This window comes from Ochotona curzoniae, unplaced genomic scaffold, assembly GCF_017591425.1.
Source record: "Ochotona curzoniae isolate NIBS_2020 unplaced genomic scaffold, NIBS_Ocur_1.0 contig_883, whole genome shotgun sequence".
In the NCBI taxonomy this organism is placed as follows: domain Eukaryota; kingdom Metazoa; phylum Chordata; class Mammalia; order Lagomorpha; family Ochotonidae; genus Ochotona; species Ochotona curzoniae.
This window is the reverse complement of record NW_024466599.1, coordinates 64,143,956-64,163,321: the sequence shown is the minus strand read 5'-3', so window position 1 is coordinate 64,163,321 and position 19,366 is coordinate 64,143,956. Positions and strand designations below refer to the sequence as shown.

General features: G+C 42.3%; 2 pseudogenes; both read right to left on the bottom strand.

The window, feature by feature from the left end:
* Positions 1 to 1,117: 1,117 nt before the first annotated feature.
* On the bottom strand, positions 1,118 to 1,215 carry LOC121165493 (annotated as a pseudogene).
* A 16,143-nt stretch (positions 1,216 to 17,358) lies between these two features.
* On the bottom strand, positions 17,359 to 17,748 carry LOC121165399 (annotated as a pseudogene).
* Between the last annotated feature and the right edge of the window lie 1,618 nt (positions 17,749 to 19,366).

Below are 19,366 nucleotides of genomic sequence, written 5' to 3'. Positions count from 1 at the left end.
CACTGAATCTTTTCTGGCTAGTTCATCTTTGGGTGAAGTTTCATTATGGGCAGAACCTGGTCAATATTATGAGTGAAAGTTTGAATAAAATGCCATGAGTTTGGGGGTCCAGATCTCCACAATATCTGAGGAGGTGTGCCTATTGTCTTGTAGCCACACCTCAAAGCTGTCTTGCTGTTCTCCACCAGCTGCATATGGAATATATCCCAAGAGATAGAAACATTCCTTCATCTTATGAAAAGAAACCTGTAAAGAAAAATAACATGCAGTTCTAATGTTTTTGGGGGAAAAAAGTGAAAGATCTAAGAAAGTAAATATGCTTAGCTAGAATATATTTTGGAATAGAGTTGATTGTCAGATTCTCCTTTGCTTGAATTTGAAGATATGACGAGTGTCTGATATACTCTGTAAAGAAATTTTTTTTTTTTTTTTTAGTTTTAAAGCAAGATTTATTAGAAAAGTTGAGAAGAGAAGACTCCCGTCCTAGTGACGGGAGGGGGTTTTGAGATAGAAAGGACTCTCACCCCCTGCCATAGTGGCAGGAGGAAAAGGACCCCAGTGCTCTGCCATAGTGGCAGGAAGACAAGAACCCGTATTAATGGTGGGGAATGTACCTTTTAAAGGTTTCCCTCAAAGATGTTTCTCCATGAACAAAGAAAATTCCTAGTTTCCATGGTACCTGGCCTTGGGACAAAAGGCCACAGAGGTGCCAGACATAGGACATTCCAGGCCTTAGGCAGATGTGTATTACTTCTTCCTGCTCGCCTTTCAATGATAAAGAGATCAGCCTGAGGCCCTCCCACAATGGCCAGAAGGTTTATTTATTTATTTGAAACACAAGGTGAGAGAAAGAGAGAAAGGAGAGACAGGTCTTCCATTGGCTGATGCACTCCCCAGGTGACCAGAGCTGGTCTAGACTGAATCCAGGGATCCAGCCAGTAATCCCTGATGGTTGGCAGAGGCCAAGCACTCAGGGCATCTTCCACTGCTCTCTCAAGGAGTATCAACTGCATTAACAAGGAACTGGTTTCAAAGTGGAGCAGTGAGATTCAGACCACCACTCACAAGGCACATCAGCATCATGGGTAGTACCTCAGCCCATTGAGCCCATTGAGCCACAAAGAGTTTTTTTAACCATATGTGTGTTGTCAGGCCTGAGAGCCTCTTCTATCCTTGTCAAGGGGAGTGCTAACCTTCTCTCCTTTTATGTGACACTAATTAATTTTTTAAAAGAATATATGTATAGAGAGATGAAATTCTTTTTAGCAAATTCGTACACCAGATCACAACTACTCTTCAAGTAAAAAACAAAACGTAAGTGACTTATTAAAAGCCTTTACTAGTTGAGGAAGTACACTGGAAATTATTTCCTTCCCCAGAAATAGAACTTTCCTTTCCCAAAAAAAGCATCCATGAAGCAATAGATGAGGTAGCTTCTATTGGTGCAACTGAAGCATCAGAAGTAAAAGAGATTCAACAGTCTGCATAACATGATTCGCACAAGGAGGTGGATCTGATTAACTTTTGTATCAAGCTGATAAAATTCGTTCAACCCTCATACCAGTGTTAAACACCCAGGTAATCTGCTTATATTTAATCACTCTAAGTATTGTTTTTATGCGAGGAAATAGTTGCACATGAGACAAAAGATAGTGTCAATCATGTTGTTCTGTTTAAAAATTTTATTAATTTGAAAAATACAGAGTTAGATAGAGATCTCTCACCTACTGGTTCACTCCCCAAATGTGGGGCACAGCCAGGGTTAGGCCAGACTAAAGACAGGAACCAGGAACTTAATCTGTACTCTCACATGAGTGACAGGAGCCCACGTACTTGAGCCATCATCAACTCCCAGATGGTTCATTAGAAGGAAATGGAGATGAGGCTTGAACTCAAACCCTTTGATATATAACGTGGCCTTCCCAAGCAGTGTCTTAACAATTGCACTTCACACCAATATTGTCCTTTAAGGAAGCACTTACAACAATAAGAATGCCCTGTGAGATGGATCCTCTGCTGCCTCCTTTGCTATTTTATCTCTTTTCCTACAGAAATCTTCTACCTTATATGCTCAATAATCACCTAGAAACTCAGAAGAGTCCTGTTAGTCTGTAACTCATCATTCTCCTCTATTCAGTTCACTAGCTTTTTGTTTATTTAAGAATTAAGTATTTTTAAAAGTATTTATTTCTAATTCAAAAGGCTGAGCGACAGAGAGTAAAAGAGAGACAAACAGGGATAAATCTTCCATCAGCTGGTTCACTCTCCAAATAATGGCAAAAAGAGAGAGAGAGAAAGAAAGAGAAAGAGAGAGAGAGACAAGATTGGGCCAAATTGAAGCCAGAAGCTCAGGACTCAATCCTAGTTTCTCATACTTATAGCAGAGGCCCAGGTACTTGCATCTCTACTGCCTCCCAGGATGCTGAAGCAGGAATGAGGGATCAGAAGCAGAGGATCTACTAAACAAATTGACACTCATTATGGGATTTAGCTGTCCCAGTTGGTGGCTTAACCTACTGCATCAAAATATCCACCCCCACCCCAAGGCACTTTCTATAGCAGCTGTTGGTGCATCATGTCATTATCAAGTGGGTTTTGCAGTCGAAAACCATGCTTAACAGTTCATGTTACTTCAATGATTATATAAGGGAGGCTAGTTTGTTACCTTGAGGTGGCATTTAAGAGTTTTATTATTTACAACAAATTCCTAACTTTAGACATCCTGATGGATATCAAGTACCAATGTTTTCTATTTATGCTATTAACCACCTATACGTTATTGTTTTGCTCTATTTGCATATTGTAAAAACTATTTATGAGTTTAAATGATGTCTAATGTTTAGATAGTAAAACTATTTACTAAGAGATAAGGTGAGAACAGAATCAATATAAATTACCTGTAACCTGAATTCTGCTGCAATTAACTAATGTTAATATATCTATAGCAAAGATTTCATTTTGTCCATTTCTAGCAGTATGGCAAATTGTGTAGCCCAGTCAACCCTAGGGCAAAAACAAATAAATAAAGCATAATAGATTTTAAATCCATCTCTTTAAATGCATTTGCACTCTAACAAGAAAACAAGAAATACTCAATCCATGAATTGAAGTGAAGCTGGTAAGGGGAACGGGGACGTTTAATATCAGATCTAGTGAAATTGGACTTAATGTAGAAGTTGACTAGCAATAAACCTATTTTACCCTCCTGAGACCTCAGGAGATTACAGGGAGAATTCTCTGTTCAATCTTTACTCCTGGGTAGGAAAGAAAAAGTCTTACCTGAGAATTTGTGGAGTTTTTAAAAATTGTATTTATTTGTTTTCACTGCATTTGAAAGGCAGACAAAGAGAAAGAAACATAGAGACAGGTAGAGTTCTTCCATGTGTTGGCTTACTCCTCAAATGTCTACAATAACAAGCCGGGGCTGGGCCATGGCAAAGCTGAAGTTTGACTCTATTCAGGTTTTCCTTGGGAGTGATAGGGATTCAAATATTTTAGCTATCACCCACTGCCTATCAGGGTGCAAAGGAGCAGAAAGATGGGACCAAAGGCCAAGCTGGGACTTAAACCAGGCACTGCAATACAGATGCAAACATGCTAAGTGGAATCTCAACTGCTGTGCCAAATGCCCACCCCTGTTACTTGAGAATTTATAACCACACAGGAGGACTTGTAGCTTGAATTGATATTATCCAGATGATTAAGCTGAGAACTTGAAGTATTCTTTTTTTTATTGAAAAGTTAGATATACAAAGTGGAGGAGAGACAGAGAGCAAGATCTTACGTCTGATGGTTCACTCCCCAAGTGGCCACAATGGCTGGAGCTGTGACAATCAGAAGCCAGGAACCCAGAACCTCTTCTGGGTCTCCCACGCGGGTGCAAGGTCCCAAAGCTTTGGGCTGTCCTCGACTGCTTTCCCAGGCCACAAGCAGGGAGCTGGATGGGAAGTGGAGCTGCTGGAATTAGAACTGGCCCCCATATGGGATCCCAGCACATGCAAGGCAAAAACTTTAATTGCGCCGGGCCCAGAACTAAAGAGTACTTGAACAAAATATGTTCTTAGACACGTGGCAGATAAAACACTCCCTGCATTATACTGTTACCTTCAGATAACTTCAAAGAAGTGACAGGGCAGTTATGAGAATGAAAGGACTTCAGTGAGCTGAAAAAATAACCTACAACCTAGAATTCTGTGCCCAGTAAAATAGTCTTTAAGAATGATGGAGAAATATATGGATTTTTGAAACAAAAAGTGAAAGAATTTGCCATTAGAAGGAGATTAGGAAAGGAAATTCTATAGGGTATATATCAGCAAGAACAGAATGATCCCATATGACCAATGCAAGAAGCAAGAAGAACAAAGCAATGGAAGCATTAAATACAAATAAATACTGACTATATAAAACAGTAATAATGAGATTGCGGTATTAAAAACAGAAGACTACAAATAAGTAAAAACAAGGTATCTTTTTTTACTACCCCCAGATTCATATCATCTAATAACTTCATGTTTGCTTCACATTTACATATTTGGTCTCCTTGAAGTTAACTTTTGTGTGGATACTCCTTCTCTCCATAAACCTCCCTTTCCAATAAACATAAATAAATCTTTAAAGAAAAAAAAGTAGTGATAATGAGCATCTTTAATCTTAAAAGGAGTGCTTTTTGAGTCTTAGAATTGAGAAGTAGGTTATAGGAATATTTATTTTGGGGTACTCTCATTTGTTATTTATTTAAGGTCAGAGAACTGAGAAAACAGAAGGATCTTTCATCAGTTGGTTCACTTCCCAAATGTCTCTACAAACAGGGCTCAGCCAGTCCAAAGCCAGGGTCCAGGAGCTTCTTAATGGGTGTTGCATGTGGATACAGAAGTCCAAATACTTGGTCAGTCTTCTGCTGCTTTCCTAGGCACATTAGCAGAGAGCTGGATTGGAAATGGAGCAGCTGAGACTTGAACCAGCACTCATAAGAGATGCCAGCACTATAGGCGGTAGTTTTATTTACTCACCACACTACAGTGCTGACCCCTTTTTGAGTTTTCTTTATTAGCATAAACAGAATCCAGGAGCTTCTTCCAGGTCTCCTATAATGATGCAGCATTCCAAGACTTTAAGCCATCCTCTACTGCTTTCTCAGGCTTTCTCAAGCAGGGAGCAGGACGGGAAGTGAAACAGCTGGGATATGAACTGGTGCCCATATGAGATGCTGGTGCTTGAAGGTGAAGGATTAGCTTGGTAAGCCATAGCACTTACCCCATGAATCCTTACCTTTTAAGAACAAATAATTTCACAGAGATTTAATTATGATTTGAGCAATGTGATGCATCTGCAAGAAAGCAACATGCTTATCAAGAATCATAAAAATAGATTAAAAGATTAATATTTATTCATTGAATGAAATCATAGGCTTTTTAAAGAAAATCATAAGCTTTCTGATGAGCTTTCTTTTAAAGAATGAAAAATATCTATTACTTTCATTGATTATGCATAAATAAAGTATTCCCCCATTTTAGGGTCATAAATCATATGCCCCCCAAAATTTTAAAGTGCTAAGTAAAAATTTTAAGTAGAGATTATATGATTTTTACTTTTCTCACTTTCTATAATTAATATTGATTGAAAATTAATATAGGACATTTATGGATAAATAAGAATATTTAAAGACCATGTTAATTGATGTAATACAGGTTACACTAGTTTTTTTCCTATTTCAATTTTTTTTTATGTTTGACTTTTGATGATATTTACATAGTTGATCAGGGTGGGAAGGATCAAGGATCAGGGTAAAGTGGACAAGACCATTGTTTACACATTTTCTTTTTTTTCTTCCTGTATCTGGAGAAGGTAAGGATACAGCCTCCCTAGTACCAAAAAAAACCCTAGAGTCCCTGTTGTGCATAATTCTGAGATGCTGTTGATATCACCACTCCAAGGATAAGAAAGTCCTTCCAAGGTGAATTGGCTGACACAGTCCACCTCAGTCTCGATTCGCACAGGAGTTTGCTGTCAAGTTTCACTGGGGTAGTTAATCAATTTGCTCTGCCCTCCTTCTGCAAACCAGTGGTGCTGTAGTCCAGCCAAACCTTGCCCACCACACACTCAGCCCTCACATACACCAGGAAGAGCTGAAGCCCAGTCCCCATTGGACCAGCTCCCAGCTCTGATTCCTGTACCTGCCAGCATGTGCAGTGGACTGCTTCAGTCTGTCTTACATCCCATTCAGTTCTTGTACATATCATTGGGTGTTGAAGCCTAACTCAACTCAACCAACTCCATCCTCCAGCTCACACTCATGCCAGTCCACTGCCTGTCCAGCCAGAACCACCCCCAGCCCTGGTTCTCATGCTCACCAGTGGGAATTGCAACCCATCAGAGAGGTGCCCACAGCCTTCCCACTGGACCCATTCCATGCCTCAGATGTTTTGCTCTCCAGGTGGTTCCGCAGGCTAGCTCAGCAGGTCTTGCCCCTAGTCCCAGCACTTGTCAGCCGATGCTGCAGCAAAGCCTAACCTGCCTGCCCTTATTCTGGCTCATGCTTGTATTAGTGGATACAATCAGCTAGCCCAGCATGGCTCTCCCCCTAACCTAGTTCACATGTAGACCAACAGTTGTACCCCTGCCCAGCCTAGTCTGCCTCCAGTCACAGGACTCATGCTCACCAGCAGGAGCAGTGACCCAGCAGGGGAGTCCCCACTATTCCCCTACCGGGCTTGCACACCTACCCTGTCTCATGTGTGCTGGTGGGTGCTGTGGCCCAGTCTGGTGTGGCCCGGCATATGTATGAGCAGTGGATGTTGTAGCCTGGCCTGCACCAGACTGTATTCTTGGGTGTGCCTATGGGTGCTGCAGCCTGGGACAGCCCAATCTGTACCCAACCCCAAAAGCCATGAGTGTCAGAGGATTCCATGGTTATGCCTAGCCCAGCCTGTCACCAATCCCAGCTCACAAGCAAACCACAGTTACACTAGTGTTAGGTAAAATTCCTAAAAACTTTCATGAGCTTAAGTTTGTAATAACTATTTTCATTAGCAATGGAAAAAATTTAATGTTACTGAGAATAGTTGCCTGGTTGGTTGCTTCATTTTGTTTTTTCGTTTTTTTGGTTTTTACCTTATATAATTTGGTTGTTGGTTTGTTTTTTAGATTTATTATTATTTCTTATATTGAGAAGTCAGATATACAGAGAGAAAGATTTTCCATCTGCTAATTCACTCCCCAAGTGGCCACAATGGCAGGAGCTGAGCTGATCCTAAGCCATCCTAGACTGCTTTCCCAGGCCACAAACAGGGAGCTTGATGGGAAGCAGGGCTGCCAGGATATGAACCAGCTATGGGATCCCAGCACGTACAAGGTCGGGAGTTTAGCCTCTAGGCTACTGCACTGGGCACATAATTTTGTTTTCTTTGGTCTTGTCATTACTTCATTCAGTTTCCTGAAGTTTTATTGAGAATTCTGAATCCAATCTCATTATTAAGATTAGCCTATAATTTCTGTTTTCATATTCACCTTGTCAATTTTGGCATAAATTTTACATGGCTCACAAAGTTAGTTGTTGAATATTCCTTCATTTACATACAATTACAAGAATATGTTCCTTGAATGTTTAGTGAATTTTATCAATAGAATTACTTAGGCCTGAAGGGATTTTTATTTATTCTATTGATTTGAAAGGCAGAATTACACAGAGAGAAAAGGATAGATATCTTCCTTCTGCTGGTTTATTTCTCAAATAGTCACAACAGCAAGAGCTGACCAATCAAAGCCAATAGTCAGAGGCTTCAGCTGTGTCTCCAGCATAGGATCGGGGGCCTAAACTCTTCAGTCATCTCCTGCTGCTTTCCCAGGTACACCAGCAGGACGCTGGATTGAAAATGGAGCAGCCAAGAATCAAACCAGCACCCATGTGGGATGCTGGTGTCACAGGCTGTAGTTTTACTCACTAAACTGTAGGCCTGGAGTTTTCTTTGTGAGATTGTTGCCAGAGATGGCAAGAACAAAGGTTCTTCTGTAATTAATACTGTCTCAACCCATGTGTTTTTGAAAAATTGTAAAACCTACCATACTTTCAAAACCTTGTGCTTCACCCCTAATATAACTGTTATGCACCTCAATTGCTGAAGTGTCAATGCAGTACTCACAGGATGCAGTTAAGAACTTGCATTATTTTTTTTTCTTATTAATAAATTTTATTTTGACATTCTTTACATAGTTAATTAGGGTAAGAAGGTTCAAGGGCTACAGGAAAGTGGATAATACTAGTATGTTTTCCATATTGTTAGCTTCATATTCAAAGGGGGGTATTTAAGGGAGAAGCCCACCCAATTTCCCACCCTCCCCAGGTCCCGGATATAGGGCATGCTCTGAGGTTCTTGCTCAAGTGGTCTTGATATTGCCACAGTTATGAATCACTGTCAATCTTGCCACTCCAAGCACTATGAGATCTTTGAAAAATCCACTGATTGACATAGTCCATCATAGCTGAGATGGTTGGTTGACCTGTTCTGTCTTCTCTCTTTTCTTCGTTAGGGTTCTGAGTCCAGCATTTAGATTAGGAAGATCTCCAAAGAAACTTCTTGTATGTGCTAACAAGTACAGGGCCTGGCACCGTCCATCGCTCCAATCAGCTGGTGGTTGCAATTGCTGGGTTGGTTCTGTTTTCACTCCCGACTTCCACTGGAACCAATGGGTGTTGCAGTCCAGCCTGGTTCTGCCCAGCACATACTTGGCCCTCACATAAACCAGCAGGAGCTGTAGCCTAGGTTGGAGCGACCCACAATAACCCCAACCAGGCCCACCCCCTACCCTGGTTTGCCAGTAAGTGTAGCAGTAATCCAGTCTGTCCCACATCCCATTCCACCCCAGCCGCTGTCTTAGTTTTATGTCCTCCCATGGAAGTGGTAACCCAAGAGGGATGAGCCCACTATTTCCCTCCCAGGCCTCTCCCACTCCCAGATTCCAGTTGATGCTGCCCAAACAAACCTCGCCCACTTTAATTTTGTTTGCACCAGTAGGAATAATCCGCCCAGCCTGGCCTTTCCCTGATCTAGTCCACATGAGGCGCACAGGTGTGGTAGCTCTGCCTAGTCTGGTCTGCCCCCATCCCAGCCCATGCTCTCCTGTGGAAGTAGCTGTCCAGCAAAGGAACCCTCCCTTATTCCCCTGCCAGCTCTGCCCACTTCCTTTCTTGTTCTCAGGCTGGTTGGGCGCTGCGGTCCCTTCCGGTACAGGCAACCTCACCTCGGCATTCCATAATGTGCACTAGTCTTTGTTGCGACCGAACCTGGGTCGACCCACACTGGTGCCTGGATTTGCCAGTGGATGACGTGGACAGATTCAGCCTGGTCTTGCCCCCACGTCTGCCAATTGTATGCCAGTGGGTAGTTTTCCATGGCTTTTTCTGGGCTGTTTCCTATCATGTTTCTTGCGTTTACCTGCTGGGTCTGTGCCCTGCCAGAGGAGTTGCCCAGGCTCCTCCATCAGAACCTCTCCCAATGCCAGGTTTCACGCTTACCAGTGGGTCCATGAGCCAACCCTACTCAGTCCACCTCCTGTCATAGCAGGAACTGTGGCTTTTCCTGACTGGCCTTCAACCCAATCTGGTTATTGCTGTTGGATGTTCCAGCCCAGACATGGTTTGCCCATACCCACGTATGGCTCACACATGGCTCAGTAGGGGTTTGAGACCCTGCCTAGTCCATCCCACATCTGCCCTGGTCCTCCAGAACACCAGGGGGAGTCGGGGTCCGGCCCAGTTCGGTGCATTCAATCCCAGTCCACACTTGTGCCAAGGGAGACTACAACTGTTTCCAGATCAGAACGCAGCCCCCTTCCAGGCCACGCGCCTCTTGGTGGGAACCTCAGCCCAGCTAGGGTTGTCCCCTTTGCTCCCCAACCGGGTCTGTTCCCAGCCATAGATCACATGCCTGCCAATGGATGCTCTGACTCAGCTTGGCACAGCCCCTGCCCTGTCCCGAACTCTGCCTTAGACACTGTGGCTTAGCGTCCCAGGCTCCCACAGACCAGCAGGTACAAGAGCCTAGCTCGGCATGACCTCTGCTCCCTCCTGGTTTCTAGTTTTACTTGTGGGCTAAGGTTTGCTCAGTCGTGCCTAATCTACTCTGTTCCATTACCAGTTGACACTTTGGCCAGCTGTTGGAGCTACTTGTGCAGGACAAGCCCCAAGCCATAGCTTCTGCATGACTGGTATTTGGTGCTCAGCATTATTAGTGATTACAAGTTTTGCTAAGGAAGAGTTACTGCCTGTTTCAGGTCCAAGAAGCACAATGGGTTCAACCTGGAGCTAATTAAGCAGCAACTCAAAGAACCAAATCCCCAGAGCTCCCGGGCTGGGCGGCCAGCAGGCGGAGCCTGGCACCAGTGGGGCACTGGCCGCCCGGGGAGAACGGCTCACCATGTGCCCATGGCGGCCGTCCGGGATCCAGGCATGAGACGCCCCGTCCTGAGACCCACCAGCTGCCAGGAGGCTGCTGGAGGTTTAAATAACCCAGGCCCAAGGTCGCGCCCCTCCCAAATCCCATTCACTGCCCCATGAAGGCGGCGGGTGGGCCCCGGACCTGCCCAGTCCCGGAGGCCTCCCCCCCTCGGTCTACTCACCCCGAAGGAAGCGGCCCCCGAAACCCAGCAGGCCCGGGGAGAACGGCTCACCATGTGCCCATGGCGGCCATCCGGGATCCAGGCATGAGACGCCCCGTCCTGAGACCCACCAGCTGCCAGGAGGCTGCTGGAGGTTTAAATAACCCAGGCCCAAGGTCGCGCCCCTCCCAAATCCCATTCACTGCCCCATGAAGGCGGCGGGTGGGCCCCGGACCTGCCTAGTCCCGGAGGCCTCCCCCCCTCGGTCTACTCACCCCGAAGGAAGCGGCCCCCGAAACCCAGCAGGCCCGGGGAGAACGGCTCACCATGTGCCCATGGCGGCCGTCCGGGATCCAGGCATGAGACGCCCCGTCCTGAGACCCACCAGCTGCCAGGAGGCTGCTGGAGGTTTAAATAACCCAGGCCCAAGGTCGCGCCCCTCCCAAATCCCATTCACTGCCCCATGAAGGCGGCGGGTGGGCCCCGGACCTGCCCAGTCCCGGAGGCCTCCCCCCCTCGGTCTACTCACCCCGAAGGAAGCGGCCCCGAAACCCAGCAGGCCCGGGGAGAACGGCTCACCATGTGCCCATGGCGGCCGTCCGGGATCCAGCAGAACTTGCATTATTTTTAATAGATTGTTTACTCAATATTACATCAATTAATACCATAACATTGTATATTGTTGTTGATGATATGTTGGGGCTTTTGATTGATTGGGTTTTTACTCTGTTGGCTCTACCTTCAGACCAGAGAAGGTCTCCCCAAAAAGCCGTTGAACTTATCTGGACAATAAGATGCTGGTCTCTATGCGGTATATGCTTGCAATGAAGGAATCTCAACTGAACTTGAACTGTGGTCACGCAACAAGGTGGAGGAATCCACCATGGGGGGAGGGTTATGTGAGGGGTGGTGGGAATACCAGTGCCTATAAAACTGTGTCACATAATACAATGTTATCAAATAAATAAATAAGAAATTTTTAAAAAACGGAACAAAGGTTTTTGTGTTCCCAGAAGACAAGAGACAGAAATCATCAGTAAACAGTAAGCAAAAGTTTGATGAAGACAATACACCTAGCAGGGCAGTTTGTATATTCATGATGTCTCAAACTGGCTAAATCCTCTGTCTTAAGTGCCGACATTGGGTAAGAGCACCAGTTCATGTTGTGGCTGCTCCACTTCCCATTCAGCTCCTAGCTTGTGGCCTGAGAAAGCAGTGGAAGGTGGCCAAAGTCTTTGGGACCCTGCACCCACACGGGAGACCCAGAAGAAGCTCCTGCTTCCTGGCTTTGGATTGGCTGAGCTCTGGCCATCTGTGGCCATTTCAGGGGTGAACCAGCAAATGGAAGATCTTCCTCTCTGTCTCTCCTTTTCTCTGTAAATCTACCTTCGTTGTAATTATAAATTTTAAAAATAGTTCAAAGCATAGTCTGTGTTTATAGAGATAGGCCTATTCTTTTTCCTACCCCCTTTTCTCTTCTGGGTGTAGGGCTTTTCTGGCAAGAAATTTCTCCATGGCCTTTATCAACACAGTGCAGGGAAGAGAAAATTCCCTGGAGGTAGCCCCAACTACAAGGTTATAAACATGGACAATACTGTTACTGGGCCATCACCAAGGAATACTTTTCCCCCTCCTTCAAGAATTTGCTTTTGTGTTCATCTCCTCTTATATATTTCTATCTTTCTATTTAAAAACACTGCTTTTTAATCACTTTAATTACTGTAGGAATGACTTTCAAAAAATTCTGGGACCACTCATCTATTCGAATTCTTCTCTAAATATTTCTAATAAATTCTATGTGTTTATATTTTAAATTTTCTTTAAATTTTCTAAGTTTTAAATTAGAGTTAATATATTTTTGCTTAAAATTTATTTATTTATTTATTTAGAAATCAGAAAGAGAAAAAGCTCCCTATTCACTGACTCACTTCTCAAATGCCTGCAGCAGCCAGGCTGGAACCAAACTACTTGAGCTATCACCTGCTGTTTCCAGGCTGTGCATTAGCAAGAAGCTGAAATTTGGAGTGGAGCTGGGGTACAAACCCAGGCACTGTAATGTGGGGTATACTTGTTTAACCAGTGGCTTAACTGATTAACAAATGCCTGCCCTGCTTAGTGTGCCCTGCTTATATACACATTATAAATATATATATATACATAAACATATGTTTTACATATATTAATTTTATATATACCAGTTTATATATAACTAATATATATTATATATTATATAGTATATGTATTATATAATGTATGATATAATATAATATACAATAATATATTATGCATTATAAGATATATGATACCTATTAGTTATATATAAGGTTTTTATTGGTAAGGCAGATATACACAGAGAAGAAGAGACAAAGAGAAAGATCTTCTGTCCACGGATTCACTCCCTAAGTGGCCGCAATGGCCAGAGCTGAGCCGATCTGAAGCCAGGAGATAGGGAACTTCTTCTAGGTCTTCCACACAGGTACAGGGTCCCAGGGCTTTGGGCCATCCTCTACTGCTTTCCCAGGCCACAGGCAGGGAGTTGGATGGGAAGTAGGACAGCCAGGATACAAACTGGCACCTGTCGGTATCCCTGCCAATACAAGAGGAGAAATTTAATGACTAGGCTATTGTGCTGGGCCCTCTTAGCATAATTTTAATGTTAGGTCAGGGACTACATCCTTTTTTTCATTTATGATGTTAACCTTTATTCTTCTTGGCCAGTTTTTCCAAAGCATTATCGATTTGATTTTTCTTTCTGAAAACCAACTTGTAGTTTTATCAATTCTATTAAATATCTATGTGTAATTTATTTACTTTGTGTTTTATTTTTATTATTTCATTCATTTTATGTGTATTTTCTGAGTTTATCCTGCTACTGTTTTGGGTATTTATTTTTTAATACATTTATAATTTTCATAATTTTTGGTGTTGTTTACATAGTTAAGGATTCATGTTCATGTGGACCACTAATTAGGGTGGGGAGGGTGGAGGGATGGAAGAAAGCGGGTAAAGACAACTGTTTTCAATTTCCTTTTGTTCATGTATCTGGGAAAAATGGAAAGAGGTCTGCTCCCCCCCGCCCACCCACATCACTGTCCTGGGATGGGGGACAGCCACCTGATATTCCAGGGACCCTAATGTGGAGCATGTTTTGAGGGCACTGATAAAGTGGTTTTCGTAATTCTGAAATGCTGTTGACAATGTTGCTCCAAGGATGAAGAAATCCTTCTAAGGTCTATTGGCTGACACTGTCAACTTTAGAATCAGTTTGTCCAGATACTTTCTGTCAGAGCTTGTGTGAGAAAGCTGTCCGGTTTGTTCTGCACTCCGTGGTACTAGATGAACATGGTACAGTGAACTGGTTGCCATGTCCCCAAAGTTCATCTGGGCATGCTGTCCACTGCACAGGCTTCAACAACCAAAGACCCTGTCCTGACATATGCACTTCACTGTCAGACCACAGATCCTGTACTTTCCCTCATAGATGGAGTTTTGAGTCCACTGGTCTGGAACCTGTCTGCTGGCATGCTCATGTCTACCCTCCACATATCTTTTTTTTTTTTTTTAAAAAAAAAAAAGGCAACTGTGTTGACACATTGGTATGGTTAACACAAATTTGGCATTAACAAGACGCAGAATGCCTGCCAACTATTAGCTGCTTTTCTCCCAGTAGCGTAACACTTGCCTAGATTTGCATACTTCTTAAGTTGGAAACTCCAGATATTTTTTTTTACCTTTGTTCTGCTTTAATATATGCATTCTAAACCTGTACATTTTCCTCTAATCATTGTTTTAGCTTTCCTCTCCAGCTTTTGATGTGAAATATTTTCATTATTAGATCAAAATACTTTGTCATCTCAGTTCTTTTCACTTCTGTTTAGGAGTTATAAAGCTAGAAAAGGCATCACTTCTGCTTTAATAGTAAGAAAATGTCCAGGCGCATTACAAAGTCATCATTTTTTTTTTTTAGCCCACTAAAAAATTGAAGTTACATTCTGGATTCCAGGCAACAGTGGGCCTTTCCAAGAAGAAAAGTGATGTGTACAGCGGCTTCTCTGTGGCAGAGCATAGAAGGGAAGTTACAGGACAGTTTATTACAAAGGGCATGAATTAATGTTAGCAAAGGAAAAAGAAGCAGAGAGTCCAAGAGAGACCCTGACAGGGAAGTTCTTTAAGCTGCACTTAATTCTCGTAAATGACAATGTTTGACAACAGGCATGAAATATTGCCTACCAGGGAAATTCACATGAGCTTTAGTGTTCAGGGTTTGTGGGGTTTTTTTGTTTTGTTTAGTTTTGTTTTTTGAGTTCTTTTATGTAAGCCTGGTTATGTAGCATCAGTATGTCTTGGCTCAAGGCTTTCCTCATAAATCCTGTTGTTAACAAAGACTATCAGGTCTGGGCCACAGCCTCCAGTGTAGAGCTATTTATCATCCAAGATATTCCAAGGGCTTAGAAGTTATCTTCCAGGAGCTGATCAAGGGTCAGTCCCTTCTTTGGAATGTAATCATTTTGAACATCAGAGGCCATTGAGTTAACCCTATCCTGCACAATATAGAGAAAATTTGTTTTAACCAGATTCCTTAGTCACCTCCTGTCTAAAGTTCATGCTTTGAAGCTCTTGAGATCACTAAGAGGGCCTACTTGTTTTTGTTATATTATCAGTGTTGATGCTATGGGGAAATTGCAAAAGCGTGAAGATTGCCTCAGTTCGTGTCTCACATGGAAGAATTTCCATGCCAGCAATTCAGGGAGTCAAAGCAAGGTACATTGAAGACAGAAATCTGCTGCTGCTGCAGTCAAGAGGGGCCTCCAAAAGAGGGGAAAGACCCAAATATCTAATCAGAGTCTTTAATGTTTTACTTTATTTTTACTGAAGATTTATTTATTTCAGAATTACAGACTGAAGGAGAAACAGAGAAAGATCTTTCGCTGGTACACTCCCCAAATGGACACAATGACCAGAGCTGAGTTGAGCTAAAGCCAGGAGCCAGGAGCTTCTCCTGGTCTCCCACAAGGGTACAGGACCGCAGGGTTTTGGGTCATTTTCTGCTGCTTTTCCAGACCTCAAGCAGGGAGCTGGATGGGAAGTGGATCAGCCAGGAGGCAAAATGGTGCCCATATTGGATTCCGGAAATTACAGGTAGAGGATTAGTCAGTTGGGCCAAGTAGAACTTTTTTGGGGGTGGGGAGAGTGTAATATCATTTAACAATTAGAGGGTAGGGACAAAGCTAATCAAAAGGCTGGAGTCCTGTCTAGCCTGCTCAAAACAAAAGCCATCAGAAGGGTATAATTGGTTGCTTCTCTTTTCAGTTTTCATGATGCGCTCAAAGTTCAGAAGAGGGGAATTACTGCTTCCTTGATGTGTTCCTTCTAAGACTGGAAACCCAGAGGATTAAGGATTCATATTTCTGTCTGGACCCCACCTAACTGCCTGCCTATCAGTTGCTATTCTCTTGATAAAACTAGAAACTCAGAGTGGGATGGACACTTAAAAAAAAAAAAAAAGATATTTGTATTGGAAAGGCAGATCAGACTTACAGAGAGAAGGGGATGCAGAAAGATCTATCTGCTGATTCATTCCCCAAGTGGCTGCAATGGCTGGAGCTGAGTTGAGATCTGAAATAAGGAGGCAGGAGCTTCTTCTGGGTCTCCCACATGGGTGCAGGGTCCCAAAGCTTTGGGCCGTCCTCCACTGCTTTCCCAGGCCACAAACAGGGAAATGGAATGGAACTGGAATGGCCAGGACATGAACCAATGCCCATATGGAATCCCAGTGCTTGTAAGGTGACTTTACAGCCATTGAGCCATTGTATTGTACCAAGCCCATGGGATGGACACTTTGATCTTGCTAAATGCAGCTTTTGGGGAGAAGCAAGCATGTTGTACACTTTTAAAAGGACTCTTACTTTTCTCACTCCACCAAGTACCTGGCCCTATCTGCTTTTAGCCCATCTAACTCCTTACCTCCCTGGTGCTTATGTAGTTTGACAACAAGGAGCAGCGCTCTTGCCCTGCCTCCCCTCTGGACAAAGGAGGAAAAAAATTGTTCCACTTGCTTTCCTCCATACCTGACCCTCCCCACCTTAATCAGAGACCCATATGGTATGCATCCTTCCCTCTCAATTATGTAAACAATATTAAAAAAAATTAAAAATTTTTAAAAAGTTTAAAAACTCCAAATTGAAAGGCAGGGTGACAGAAAGAGAGAGAGAGAGGCATCTTTCCATCCATCATGACTGGACCAAGGAACTCTGAATTTCTCATGTGGGTCATAGGGGTTTAAGTGCTTGGAGCATCATCTGCTACCTTTCCAAACATATCAACAGAGTTGGACAGGAAGCAGAGTAGCCAGAACTTGAACCACCACTCCTAAAAGGATTGCAGGTTTCCTAAATGGTAGCTTAACATGCTTAGCCACAGTACCTGCTCTGAGTTATCCATTTCAGAGTCCTTAAACTTTGCCTTGGTTCCTAACCTCAATAAGCTGAGGAACCTAAGTCTGCAACATTAGTCACATATTCTTTGGGCAAACATGACTTTGATCATCTTGGAGTTTCTTTGTTCAGCTAGGTATGTGGCCTGGACATTTCTTCACGTTCTATAGTACTATGGAATAATTTTACTACTTTAAAAATATTTGTTACTCTGTATTTAAGTTCCTTTTTTAAGCTCAGAGGATTGGCTGGGGAAAGAGGCTATGAAATACTTATTTTTTTAAAACAATATTCAATTTATTAAACAAATTTAAAAGGTTTTATAAAATGTTTAGCTTTCGTCAGCTTCAAGGTTTATGTTGCTCCCAAATTTTGCGTATAATTGAACTTTCAAATTTGCTAACACCCGTTGAATTGATTCCACTCTGGATTCTAAGGCGTCGACTTCTTGCAAATTTTTCTTTGCCTCTTATAACATTTCCTGTGTTTCTTCTTGTAGTGGCTAATGAAAACATCACCAATGTGATAAGGAATCATTAAGCAGTCATCATCTGCAAGCATGATATCACAAGCATCTCCTAAATTGTTTCTTTTTTACTTCTATTTCTTCTTTTAGCTCTGTGATTCTACTCGTATTCCGCTCAAATTTATTTATCTTTTGTTGATCTTCAAAAGTAACATTGACATCTTCTGCAGCCACCTTCCTCATGGTGGTCGCCATCTTAGGACTTGAAATAATTCTTGAGGACTAGAAATAGAACTAGAAGACAAGCTTACTGCTTTTATGAAATAATAAAGGCATAAAGGTTATGATTTTGTTTGAATACAACTGTAGCCACTTTCTGTATGTTTTGCTCTAAGTCACTTTCTTTTTATTAATGTTTAAGTAACTAGTTATGTCAGGTTTCATTTCCTTTTTGATTTAGGGGACAGTTTGAAAATCATTAATTTTTAAGTGCAATTGCTGTTTTCATTCTCTGCTGTTGATTTCTAGTTTCATGGAATTGTGTGCTGAGAATGTGGCCTGTAAATTCTGGGATTTATTAAGATTTTCTTTGTGCCTTCTACATGATCCTTTTTATAGCTATCCCATAAAGAATTGAAAATACATATTTTCTTTATAGAAATCTGTGTAAACAAGGATAAAGTTTGTGCTTTAAGTGAATGTGCTTTTTCCTTTTCGATTTCCATATGTTTGCCTTCTTCTCAAGAATAATCTATTGCCTTAGGTAGAAATGCGAGCAGTTAGAACAGGGATAAAAAGAGTGAAACATAGCTTATGTTTAGCTTTTCATCAGCAAAATTGGATTTTTTGTTGTTGTTGTTGTTGTTCTAAGGAAAAACAATAACAAGGAATCAGGCTTTGCCCAAAGAGAAAAAAATTTTCTAAATCCCTTATGCTTCATTAGCATATCCAAAGCTAGGCCTCACGAGCTTAAACCATGAGTAGGCATGATTCAGTTCGTAAGTCTTTGCCTTAAGATCTTTTTTTTTCTATTTTTCTCTTAGATTGTATAAGGGCACTTCAAAATTTTGATTAAAAAATGGGATTAAACGGTAAGTATGGGGTGGGAGCTGAGAATAGCAATTAAATTCACTACTTCTGATGCCCACGTCTCTATTAGAGTGCCTGATTTGAGTTCCAGCTCTTCTACTGCCTGGGAAGCAGCAGATGATGACTCAGGTATACTTGGGTTTCAAACACCCATGTGAAAGACCTGGATTGAATTCTAGGCTCCTACTCTCGGCCTATCCCTGGTTATTGTGGGTTATTTTGGGAACAAAATAGCCCACAGAAATTTTCCTTTCTGCATTTCAAATAAAATGAAAATAAATCAATAAAAGTCATGATTCCCAGAATCACTGGATTAAAAAAAAAAATGTGGTTCTGGCAGCGGCCCTGAGTGGCTATTTCCAGCTTAGAGGTTTCACTTTATTAGCACATAGAGTAACCAGTCAGGGCAATCTCCCCATGTAAAACCATGAAAATCCCTAGACACAACCTCATCAGCTGCCCTATCTATGATTCCTCATGCTGCTCTTGGGAGCTTTCTCTTTCACTCCTCACTTAAACTTTCTTGGTGTTGCTCATACTTCCTTATCCCTATATCTCAATCTTTGTAGATTCCGGAGTGCTGCGGAGAAAAAAAATTTTCTAAAAATGAGCCAGAAAGAGAAATCTGAAGTTTAGCCTACTGTACCACAGCACTACCCACTTTCATGAACTTTATTCCATTTTCTGTGAACCTTTTGAAGTATCTTCATTTATTAGGAAGAAGTAAAGATATGTGTTTCTGACATTCTTTCTTCAGGTTGAACTCTAGGAATGCTTTTGAGGG